This window comes from Manis pentadactyla, chromosome 1 (genome assembly GCF_030020395.1).
Source record: "Manis pentadactyla isolate mManPen7 chromosome 1, mManPen7.hap1, whole genome shotgun sequence".
Taxonomy (NCBI): domain Eukaryota; kingdom Metazoa; phylum Chordata; class Mammalia; order Pholidota; family Manidae; genus Manis; species Manis pentadactyla.
In genome coordinates this window covers 221,818,959-221,832,697 of record NC_080019.1, presented here as the reverse complement: position 1 = coordinate 221,832,697, position 13,739 = coordinate 221,818,959, and the positions used below count along the sequence as shown (strand labels likewise).

The 13,739-nt window shown below is 35.8% G+C and overlaps 1 protein-coding gene across 1 annotated transcript in view; it reads right to left on the bottom strand.

Moving 5' to 3' along the window:
• SUCLG2 (succinate-CoA ligase GDP-forming subunit beta) overlaps positions 1-13,739 on the bottom strand; it is a 288,180-nt gene that overhangs the window by 219,798 nt on the left and 54,643 nt on the right. The gene's annotated exons all lie outside the window — the stretch shown is intronic.

Here is a 13,739-nt window from a genome sequence, read left to right as displayed (position 1 = left end):
GAATGCAATGCACTCATTTTAGGAGACTTCAACACACCATTCACACCAAAAGACAGATCAACCAGACAGAAAGTAAGTAAGGAGAGAGAGGCATTGAACAATGCATTAGAACAGACGGACCTAACAGACATCTACAGAACACTCCATCCAAAGCATAAGGATACATATTCTTCTTCAGTGTACCTGGAATATTTTCCAGAACAAATCACATACTAGGCCACAAAAACAGCCTCAGTAAATTCAGAAAGATTGAAATTGTGCCAACCAGCATCTCAGACCACAAAGGTACAAAATTAGGAATAAATTATGCAAAGAAAACAAAAAAGCCCACAAGCACATGGAGGTTTAACACATAATCCTAAATAATCAGTGGATCAATAACCAAATTAAATACAGATCAGGCAGTACATGAAGACAAATGAAAACAACAACTCAACAGCCCCAAATCTGTGGAATACAGCAAAGGCAGTTCTCATAAGAAAGTCTATATCAATACAGGCTTACTTCAAGAAAGAAGAACAATCCCAAATGAACAGTCTAAACTGATGATTAATGAAATTAGAAAGAGAAGAAAAAATGAGACCCAAAGTAAATAGAAGGAGGGACATAATAAAGATCACAGAACAAATAAATAAAATTGAGTAGAATAAAGCAATACAATCAATGAAACCAGGAGGTGGTTCTTCAAGAAAATAAACAAAATAGATTTGCCCCTAGACAGACATACAAAGAATTTTTAGAGAACACTATGAAAAAAAAATATGCTAACAAACTGGATAACCTAGAAGAAATGTACAACTTTCTAGAAAAATACAACCTTCCAAGACTGATCCAGGAAGAAACAAAAAATCTGAACAGACCTACTACCAGCAATGAAATTCAACTCGTGATCAAAAAACTACCTACTACAAAATCCCTTCCCAGATGACTTCATGAATGAATTTCATCAAACATTTAAAGAATGCCCAATATCCACATTCCTTATAGTTTTCCAAAAAGTAGAAGAGGGAATACTTACAAACTCATTCTATGAGGCCAGCATCACTCTAATACCAAAACCAGACAAAGACACCACAAAAACAGATAATTACACAACACTGCTGATGAACATAAATGTAAAAATCTTCAACAAAATATTAGCAAACCAAATTCAAAAATACATCAAAAAGATCATCCATCATGATCAAGTGTGATTTATTCAAGGGATGCAAGAAAGGTACAATATTTGAAAAGGTGTCAACATCACACACCACATCAACAAAAAGGACAAAAATCACACGATCATTTCTATAGATGTTGAGAGAGCATTTGACAAACTTCCACATCCATTCATGATAAAAACTGTCAACAAAATGGGTACAGAGGGTAAGTACCCCAACATAATACATTCCAAATGCAACAAACCCTCAGCCAACATCATATTTAACAGCAAGAAACTGAAAGTTATTCCTCTAGGATCAGGAACAAGACAAGGATGCTCACACTAACCACTTTAATTCAACATAGTACTGGAGGTCCTAGCCATGACAATCAGACACCAGAAAGAAATAAAAGGCATCCATATTGGTAGGGAAGAAGTTAAACTTTCACTGTTCACAGATGACTTCATATTGTACATAAAAAACCATAAAGAATCCATCAAAAAACTACTAGAACTAATAATTGAATTCAGTAAAGTTTCAGGATACAAAATTAATACACAGAAATCTGTTGCAAGCCTACATACTAACAATAAATGAGCAGAAAGAGAACTCAGGAAAACAATTCCATTTGCAAGTGCATCCAAAAGAATAAAATACCTATGAATAAACCTAACCAAGGAGGTGAAAGACCTGTACCCTGAAAACTACAAAACACTCATCAGAGAAATTAAAGAAGACACCAATAAATGGAAATACATCCTGTGCTCATGAACAGGAAGAATTGGTATTGACAAAATGGTCACCCTGCAAAAAGCAATCTAGATTCAATGCAATCCCTATCAAAATACAAATAGCATTTTCAACAAATTAAAGCAAATAGTTCTAACATTCATATAGAACCACAAAAGACCCCAAATAGCCAAAACAGTCCCGAGAAGGAAGAATAAAGCTCTGGGGATTATGCTCCCTGACTTTAAGCTCTACTACAAAGCCATAGTAATCAAGACAATTTGGTACTGGCACAAGAACAGACCCATAGATCAATGGAACAGAATAGAGAGCCCAGATATAAAGCCAAGCATATATGGTAATTAATATACAATAAAGGAGCCATGCATATACACATATACAATGGAGAAACGACAATCTCTTCAACAACTGGTGTTGGCAAAACAGGAGAGCTACATGTAAGAGAATGAAACTGGATTACTTTCTAACACTATACGCAAAAGTAAACTTGAAATGGATCAAAGACCTGATTGTAAGTCATGAAACCATAAAATTCTAAGAAGAAAACATAGGCAAAAATCTCTTGAGTATAAACATAAACAACTTTTTCCTGAACATCCTGTTTCTCCTTGGGCAGGGGAAACAAAATAAAAAATGAACAAATGGGACTATACCAAACTAAAAAGTTCTGTACAGCAAAGGACACCATCAGTAGAACAAAAAGGCATCCTACAGTACGGGAGAATATATTTGTAAATGACTCATCTGATAAGGGGTTAACATATAAAATATATAAAGAACTCACATGTAGCAACACCCAAAAAATAAACAACCCAATTAAAAAATGGGCAGAGTATGTGAACAGACACTTCTCCAAAGAAGAAATTCAGACAGCCAACAGGCATGTGAAAAGATGCTCCACATCACTAATCATCAGGGAAATGCAAATTAAAACCACATAAGATACCACCTCACAACAGTTAGGACAGCCAACATCCAAGAGAAAAGGAACAACAAATGCTGGTGAGGATGCAGAAAAAGGGAAACCCTCCTACCAACTCCTACAATGTTAGTAGGAAAGTAAATGAGTTCAACCATTGTGGAAAGCAATATGGAGGTTCCTCAAAAAACTAAAAAAGAAATGCCATTTGACCCAGGAATTCCACTCCTAGGAATTTACCCAAAGAAAACAAGATCCCTGATTCAAAAAGACATATACACCCCTATGTTTATTACAGCACTATTTACAATAGCCAAGATATGGAAGCAATCTAAGTGTCCATCAGTAGATGAATGGATAAAGAAGATGTGGTACATATACAAAATGGAATATCATTCAGCCATAAAAAGAAAACAAATCTACCATTTGCAACATCATGGATGGAGCTAGAGTGTATTATGCTCAGTGATACAAGCCTGGCAGAGAAAGACAAGAACCAAATGATTCCACTCAGTGTAACAAAAAAGCAAAACTGAAGAAACAAAAGAGCAGCAGACTCAGAGCTGGAGAAGGGCCTAATGGTTACTAAAAGGAAGGGGTTAGAGAGGATGGGAGGGTGGTGGGGATTAAGGGGCACTATAATTAGCATTCACAATACATGTAGGGCACAGGAAAGGCAGTACAGCATGGAGAAGACAAGTAATGACTCTATAGCATTTTACTATGCTGATAGACAGTGACTGCAATGGGGGCAGTGAGGACTTGATAATAGGTGTTCATGTTGATACCACAATGTTGTTAATCTGAAACTTTCATGAGATTGTGTATCAATGATACTTCAATTAAAAAATAAATAGAATGACCATATGATCCAGTATTTCAATTTCTGGGTATTTATCTAAAGGAATCAAAAACACTAACTCAAAAAGGTATCTGCACCCTCATGTTCACTGCAGCACTATTCACAATAGTTAAGACATGGAAATAACCTAAACATCCACTGATGAAAGAATGTATAAAGAAGATGTGGTAAATATATACAATGAAATATTTCACTTAATATTTCATATTAGTTAAGTGAAATAAGTCAAAGATAAATACTGTATGATCTCACTTCTTTATGGAATCTAAAAAATTAACTTACTGAAACATAACAGACTGGTGGTTGCCAGAGGTAGGGATGAAGGCAAATGGGTGGAGGAGGTCAAAAGACACAAACTTCCAGTTATGATAGTTAAGTCATGGTGATGTAATATACAGCATGATGACTATCATTAATAATGCTGTATTTTATATTAGAAAATTGGTAAGACAGTAAATCTTAAAAGTTGTCCTCACCAAAAAAAAAATTGTGGCTATATGTGATGATGTATGTTAATTAGACTTACTATGGCGATCATTTTGCAGTATGTGCACATATGGAATCATTAGGATGTATACCTGAAATTAATGTTATATGTTAATTATACTTCAATTAAATATATATGCATATATAATCACAGTATCTACCCATGTCTCCTATGAGCCAAACACTGTATGAAAACCTAGGGCACTCCTCCTACCAAACCCATGGACTTGACATCCCATATTTTACAGATCTTAAAATGGAGTCCTAGAGAAGTTAAAACAGAATAAGGCGGTGAAGCTAGACTTGAAATCAAGTCAGTCTCCTCCAGGGTCTACCTTCTTAAACAGCACCAGTGCCTCCCAAAAGGTATCACTGATTAGTGACAATTAAGCTAGACCAAAATGTATAGGTGATAAAAACAATGATAATGATCCCAGTTACCCATTATGGAGACACTGATATACAAACCTGCTACCCCTAAGACATACATGACTTCATTTCACACTTATGGCTCCCCAAGGAAGTATTATTAGTAAAGTTATTTTACAGATAGGGAAACTGAGGATTCTAGAGGTTAAGTCACTTGCCTGGGGTCACACAGCTAACATGTGGCAGATGCAGGATTCAAATTTAAGGCCAACTCCAGAGTGACATCCACTGAGTCAAAAGGCACTCTACAGAGGAAAGAATATGCACAAAGGCAGGAAGGAATCTGCTGTGGCCATACACTGGGAAATAAGCTCAAAGTGTGAAGGACAGACTGTGAATACATCACACACAACTGGTCTTGTAAGATTAAACTGAATCTGCTAAACAAGGAAGAGCAGTAAGAATTTTAGCAAGAGGAAAGTCATGAAGGAATCTAGATTTTCTCATGTTTAAGATGCTCATGAGAAGGTTATTTATAAAGAAAATTATATTTATACGAAATTTTTCAGTGCTACATCTAGCACCTGAAGACTGGGAACAGTTTGAGTTTTGCATATCAAATACTTTTAGCACTGATATTTTTCCCCTGTTATACACATTCCATCTGCTTCTTTTCCCCATACTGAAATGATTGGTATATTCACTCAAATAAAAGTCTGAAGACAAAAAGTATTCTAATACTTGGCCCACATTTAATTTGAGAGAAATAAGAGATTCACAAATCCCTTAGCTTATTCTGTGTCAAATGAAAGAAAGGGAAAAAAAAACATAACTTAGGTAGTTTGTTTACTCATCTGGTTTTCATCTTAAAAGTAGATCAAGTAATTTCTTTTTAACTTTTTCAATTCATTTCCTGATTTTGCAGATAACCTAAAAAACTCAGGTGGAACCTTAGTACTATTTATGAACATCTGTTAAATGTTGCCAATTCCTGTAACAACCACCTTAGGGAATAGTGCAGCATCTTAAAAGCATAATTCCTCAGGTAATATTTATTCTGTTGCAATGTAAAGAAAGAACGATTTTCATTTTCTTTCAAAATGATGCAATTTTTGACTTCACATACTGGCATCTCCCTGGAAAATATCAACCAAAAGCATACGTGTTATATATTCATTATTAAAGCATCTGATGAGTTGTGCACTAAATACAGTTTAACACTCGGGTGTTATTGCAAAAGCATTAAGCATTTTTAATTTTTATCTGCTGCTGGTATTTTTAATAGCTATTATTGTATTCCTTCTGGATTGGTTTGAAATATTTGCTCAGTTCAGACCAAAAAAGAAAGAAGAAAAGAAGGTAAATTGGTGAGTGCCTAATTTGTATGAGGCATGTGCTGTATTTGTCTTTTTTTAATCTGAGTCATTCCTTGAAGTATGTATCATTATCCTCAATTTTATAGTCAAGTAAATTGTGGCTTAAGTAATAGAAGTAAAGCTGGGATGAGAGCTCTGTTCTGACTGTATAGTCCATATTCACTCTATACCAAGAAGCAAGGAGACAAATTTCCCCCAATTTCTAAACACTACAGAGATTGCTACATGATCACCAAACCCATTTTCTCTTCTTCCTATGTGTGCATTGAGACTACACTTCCCAGTCTCCCTTACAGTTCACTGTGATCACCAAGTGAATTTTAACTAATAAAATGGGAGCTAAAGTGATGTAGTCCCTGCAAAATCTCCACATGCAATCCTCTGTGCTCTTTTCCCCTTTAAACTAGCTGGAATGAACACAATTCCTAGGTCATCTTTGGGAGCCACGTGTTAAAGAGGGCAGAATGAAATAATGAAAGCCTGGATTTGTGAGTCTCCACTTTAAGGCAGACCAGGAATACCACAGTGGCCTTTGATATGACTAAGAAATTCCTCTTTATTGTATTAAGCTGTTGAGAATTAGGCAGTTTATGGGTCACAAAAGCTATCATTACCTAACGAAACAAAATAGAAAAAATATTATCTAAGTAAGTCATAATAGAAAATAACATAGTCAATCTAGGAACTACCGTACAAATATTAAAGCAGCATTTTTGGAAAAAAAAATGTAGTATTTGGGAATTTTTTTTTTTTATTATTTCTAAGGGTGTTTTTATTAACCCCTTTTTTTTTTTTTTTTTTTTTATTGAAGGGTAGTTGACACACAGTATTACATTAGTTTCAGGTGTACAACACAGTGATTCAACATTTATACACATGATAATTCTAGGTACCAGCTATCACCATACCAAGTTGTTACAATATTTTGACTATATTCCTTATGCTATACATTACATCCCGGTTACTTATTTATTTTACAATTTGAAGTGTGTTTATATATATATATATATATATACACATATATATATATATATATATTTTGTGAGGGCATCTCTCATATTTATTGATCAAATAGTTAACAACAATAAAATTCTGTATAGGGGGGTCAATACTCAATGCACAATCATTAATCCACCCCAAGCCTAATTTTCGTCAGTCTCCAATCTTCTGATGCATAACGAACAAGTTCTTACATGGAGTACAAATTCCTACCTAGTGAATAAGTTACATGGTGAACATTACAAGGGCAGTCATCACAGAAGCTTTCGGTTTTGTTCATGCATTATATACTATAAACAGTCAGTTCAAATATGAATATTCATTTGATTTTTAAACTTGATTTATATGTGGATACCACATTTCTCTCTTTATTATTATTATTTTTAATAAAATGCTGAAGTGGTAGGTAGATACGAGATAAAGGTAGAAAACAGGGTTTAGTGTTGTAAGAGAGCAAATGTAGATGATCAGGTGTGTGCCTGTAGACTATGTGTTAATCCGAGCTAGACGAGGGCAATAAACATCCATGTATGCAGAAGATTTCTCTCAGAACATGAGGGGGGAGGTTCTAAGCCTCACCTCTGCTGATCCCCATTTCCTCACCTGATGGCCCCCCTGCGACTGTGCCTGTCTTAGGTTGTTCCTCCCTTGAGGAATCTTACCCGTCTTTGGCTAACCAGTCATCTTCCGGGGCCATACAGGGAGTATTTGGGAATTTTAAAAGTGAGATTGATATCAAACTGTATGCATAGCATTTTCTCAAATTAAAAAAAAAGGTCTCTATCAATTTTATTTATGCAAATATATACTCAGAAATTAATGTTGCTGAATGAATAAATAAATGGCTAAGAAAAATGAAGGGAACTATGTTAATATTAAGGTAAGTTCCCTCTGGATAATGGGACTAGAGGAGGTTTTTACTTTTTTATATCTTCTGTATTTTCCAAAATCAAAATAGTGAGCAATTCCTTTCTGAATCAAAAAGATTTGCTTATATTTAAGCCTTATTTTAAAAGGCCAATATATCCAGACAGACAGAAAATATGCAGCTAGCTCATATGCCCATTTACCCCAGACAGCTTCTCTACATTTGTGACCCCATAAGGTACCCTCTGGATATTCAGAACTACCGAACTGTACACTGGGTAAGTCAAAGGCCCTGGGAAGAAACAATTCACAGGGAAGTCTTGGAAAACGAGACTATGTTCCAACAGAACTTCTTGTTCATTCACAATGAAGTAGCTTTAAAAAAAATAAGTTAAGAAATAATTCCATTAATGACACACTGAAAATACAGAAAATGAAATGATGTCAGCTACCGCAGGTACACAGTCATGAGCACCCAGAGATCTGGTGATATTCAGACCCAGTCCCTAAAGGAAAGCCTTTCCCTTTGGTTTAAATGAGAATTACAGGAGAGCACACTTTCAAATGCTCAGTATGATACCAGGTGCAGGGCAAGAGGCCAAAGGGTAAATGCAGGCACTATTATGTTTATTGGTTAAAATGCAAGTAGAAGAATCAATCCTTGCTTTATTATACTGCCAAAATTCAAGTTGAGGCACTGACTTTCAAAGCGTTCTTCTCATTGGTTTCTAAGGAAACTGAGAGCGAGCTATATGGGTACTTATATAGCCTGCCTGCCCACAATGGCCTTGATCTTGCCCTTCCTTCTGCAGGTCTCCTGCTATTTCTATTCAGTGAACACCACAAAACAATTATGAAAAAGATATTCTAGCACAGAGAAATTCTAAGGAGACAGCCAGGGAAGCCCATTTGTATTTGCAGACTCAGGAAGAAGAGAAAAGAATATCTTATAAAATGGGGGATCTCTGTAAAAATAAATACAATAGGAAATGCTATTAAAGCCTACAAATTGTTGGACAGGATCCTCTTTATAAACACAGTTAGGAAAAGTCTATAGTGTCAATCCAGGTGTTCTTTGTAAGGAGCATTTGTAAGTATACATGAGCAAGTGAAAATTTTCTGAGTTACAATAATTACCACGCATTTACTACGTCCCAGGACCACTGATAAGCACCTCTGTCTAGATGAGTCAGGGTTCTTAGCAGCAAGCAACAGAAAAATAAGTATAGCGGAAATAAACACGAAGTGAATTAAAGAAAAGATATGGGAAGGCTCACCAAGGAGGTTGGATGAATCAGGATCAATAAATGGGAAGAACTCAAGAGGGTGAGCAGCCAACACAGTCAAAACACACCGTATGAACCATCTATCTCATGAGGACACCACCATTACACCTGGAAATCAGATGCTGCTTCACCTCTGATAGGCCACATTTGCCATTACTTTTGCTTCTTTGTATTCCTGACTCCAGATTCAAAATAATGGGCAGCTGATACAGTGGTAAAATGAAGATTTTCTCCAAAGAACTCAATGTGATCCTCACCTGCCATTATAAGACAATAATGCCCATCATCTAAGGACATAGGATCTCTTTGCAAGATCTTAACCACATAATATGGTATGACAAAGCCACAAGCGTTAAGGAGGCTTGCGAAATGTTTAATTGCTTAAAGGATTAAAAGTACATGTCAATCAATAGTCAATTGGCAGCAGTTCCATTTTTATATAAAATACAATTTCTTAATGCTATAAGTAATTCACTAGCTTTAGAATGTGATTTTATAAAATGAAAAGAATAAGTTATCATATTGATGAAAGCAAACATGTTGTAGCTGAAAGCAATCCAAAGCCAGCCAAATTCAATAAAAGCTCCTTATCTCCATTTTAGGAAGCATGTCATTACCTCAGAGAAGATTAATTCTTTCATTCATATTTCAATTTCTTTCCTGGCAAAAAATAAAACTATGAGTTTTTGAAATACAATCTTCTTGCTTAACCATATGCTGAGTCTCACAGCAACATGAATGGAATAATTAATAAGGTGTATATATTCCCCAAACTAAAAGGTAGTGAGTGGTCCGAGATAAGCTTAACTTATGCTTATATGCAATTACTCCTTTAACATAGGCTTTTGAATTATGTGAGAGACATTTTCCTTCATTCATCTTTAAAGAAAAGCAACAAAGACCAGTCATGCACACAGTAGGCATTCTGTTATTACCTGCTGTTTGTGTGCATTAAATTCAAACCACAGAGGAGAAAAGTATGTAACTAATAAACCTCCTGAAAAAATGACAGGCAAGGGAAACCCTTTGTTAAAGCATGATTGCAAAAGGTAGTTCATATAAACTGCTGCAGAAATGAATATTATCCACAAACTAAAAACTTAATTCACCAAATCAAATTTACTGTCTCAGTCAGACATAAATCCATTTCTGTGCAATAAAATGAGGCCCTTACTCAATATAGTATCATTATGAACTGTTTCAGAAACAAAAGGTTTGTATTATCCAGTTCAAACAAATGTTCAAATTAAACTTTCCACAACTATACAGCAAAACTTCCCATTGCCCAAAGAGATACAACAAAATGAATCGTTAGGAAAAAATCATCTGCAGATCAGAATTTCTATAAATTGTGCCTTAGAACCTGCCACATCTCATTTTAATGCAATCTTCTAATTTTATTAATATGCATTTTCTATCTTAAAAATGCTGACTCACACATAAAAATTTCCTAAAAATATCATCATTAAGTTAGCAAAGAGGAAAAATGCTCACAGAGGAGATTAAATCTAATCTGGCTGGGTAGAAATCCCATCTTTGTCAGTTATTAGCTGTACACCCTTAGCAAGCTTTTAACCTTATCATGCCTGTTTCCTTGCTTAGCAACATAACAGTGCTGCATTGAAATGGCAGGATTTAGTGACTGACTGAATATAACAGACATGAGAGGCATCAGAGAGGATGTGGCGGTATTTCAGCTGGGTAAGTAGCAGATAAGAGGAAGAGAAGGTGCGGAGCAACCAAAAGATGACAAGTTCTATCTGGGCCAGAAGACAGAGACGAGCATAAATGGATGGCCAAAGAAACAACTAGGAATGTGGGTTCAGACACAAAAAAAAGAGATTTGTGAGGTAATCTACACAGAGATTACTGGAAATCATAGGCATGACTAATATAAACATTTATTTTCAAAATGTTTTATGAATATCATTTTATTTCAAAACACATCCAAATATGAATAAAGTCAGAAGGTAAGTACATATATTTCAATCATTTATAAACTTTTCAAATTAAAATATGAAGTCTCCTAACATATGATGGAAAGAATACTGATCATCACATCCCTGATTTGTCCATAGATTTGAATCGTGACAGCAGTGAGCCCCTGGGAATTTATGATGATGGCTACACCAAAACCTTTTATTGCACGTACTGCATGTTAGGCAATTTACCTTTCCACGTATCGTAATTATACGGTGGAGGGCCCATTCTTAGGACAATTAGAAACATGTTAGTGTGATACAGCTTTAACCTTAACCTCAAATCTGTTTGGTAGAACTACAGTTGAGCTCCTGGTTCTTGTCCATCTTGTAGTGACAAGTATGTGAACACTGAAATTTTGCCAGATTTTTCTTGTTTTTACTTCTCCAGAATCTCAGTGACTTGCATACTTCCTTTCATATTTACTATCAATTCATTTCATTTTTAATCACCTAGATCTGGTACCATCTCTTCTTCTAATTCAATTAATTTCCCCTCTGATCAACCTGTCTATTCAACAACGAAGTCCAAAGAAGTCCCTTCTTCCACAACTTTTCACTGAGTGAAATAGGATTAGTCATTCAGCCAATGAGGTGCATGGGTTAGATCTCGGAATTCCCTTTTAGCTCTAAGTAGGATCAGAGAGAGGCCCTCCATGGTCATACCATCTGCAGGATTATCTATTATGGCTATGCACAGGCCAAGGTACATACTCAGTCACATCATTCTCAATCCTTTTATTTTTTAAGTTGGTCAAGAACCAAAATGTTTTTTTAAAGGTTTATTTTCATTTTGTAATTTTAATTTATTTCACTTAAACCTGCTTTTTTTGCTTGTCTTTTCTCCTCCCTTCACCCTATCCCAGCATGTAAATGTCACCTTGCAATTCCTCCAGAGCAAATATTCTTTCTGTCTTACAAGCTCAGTATACAATCTCCAACCACAAAGTAATGGCTAAATAATGCTTATAAAATAAACCCATTTCTAAGAGGTCAATTAGTTTAGTAAGTTCAAATCTCCATGAAAACCGGAAAGAGAAGTCCTCTCTGCTGGGCTTTGCCTAAGCAGTGCACGGCAGTAATCAAGTGACTTTCAGAATTCCCCTAAGAAGGACCCTTAGACCAAGAATACTAGTATTTCAGGACATTTAAGGAAACAAGGGGAAAATGAAGACCAAAGACCAATCTGAACTTCACATTTTTGCTTTCATTACCCAAGTTTAGGCTAGTTTATTGTTTTTTCTACCAAATAAACCAATTTTGATAGTTTTTTTAAATGAAACCAATTTCCATTTCTTAAACTGTAAGTCATTCTCAATTTCCACATTTGGCATCTGAAAATTACAAATTAATTTCCTTGTAGGATATCAGTTCTTATAAGAAAGAGGGTTCACTGATTCTTCCGCAGTTGTATCCATGCAGTGCCTAACACATATGGCTGATAATAAGTACTTGTTGAGGGTAAGACTAATCATGCATTTAAACTAACAAAACATAGACAGGATCTGGCATGTAAGTATGTCGGGGAACTAGCTAAAAGAGCTTGCTTACTCTTCAAAGATCACACAAAATTAGAAAATTGAAATATGGAATCTGCCTCTATCTTGACCTTCAAACTTTGCTACAGTTGCCTGGGCAAGGTCAGTTAGCAGGTGCTCTATTCTTTATTTCTAGTAGGAAACAATTGCTCTCCCAGGTTTCAGGCAAAGAACGCACATGCACCTTTCTAGCATCTATATCTGCGCTATCCAGTGTGATAGCCACCTGCCACGTGTGTCTATCAAGCACTTGAAATGTGGCTAGTATGTAATGAGAAGTGCTGGAGGTATGAAATACAAACCAGATTTGTAAAGATTAGGACAAAAAAAGAATATAAACCATCCCACTGATGATTGTTTATATTAGTTACCCATTGAAGTATTTTGTATGTATTGGGGTAAAGAAAATATATTATTAAAATTAATTTCACCCTTTTCCTTTTTCCTCTCTAAAATATTAAAATACTTCTGTGGCTCACATTATACTTCTATTGGGTAGTGCTAATCCAGACTGACAATAAGTCTCTTTGCCACCAGAAGGAATGCTCACTGAAAAACAGACAGCAGAATGTGATTCCTAATATTGCAATGTGTAACTAGGGAAATCAGATTTTCTACCTGGCATCAATGTACAGTCTCCCTCAAAGGCTTACAACTGCCTTGGGAGATAAACCCATTGGCTTTAGATGAAGGCACTAGTGCAAAGCTACAAAGCTGGTACTGGGAGGGCAAAACAAACCAAAGTCAGCTTGCCTTCAAAATGCACATTCTTCCCCTTGCTCTCCTCCAGTCACTCAGAGGGAACTTCCCCCACGTTTAAGAGGCTTGAGAAGGGATGCCAACTATCTTTCCTGACATACCCGGCTATGGATAGACTTCTCGTTTGACACTCTACACCCTTCACCATATTTCTTCTAGCCACTAAATCACAGACAAGAGAACTAGGTGAAAGGGTGACTGAAAAACTCAGAAAAATGCCGTAAAGTAGCATCCCCTTTGCTGCTATCTCATGTAAAAGAAAATAAGTTTTCCTAATTGGGCTTTTTTGCCTTAGCAATTCAAGTTCTCCACTCTGTCACTGTTAGTATAACCTAACCTGCAAGAAAGACTAGTGGGAAACTGCTACCTGTGAATTCACTGATTTGGACAAGATTACTTCACTTGTT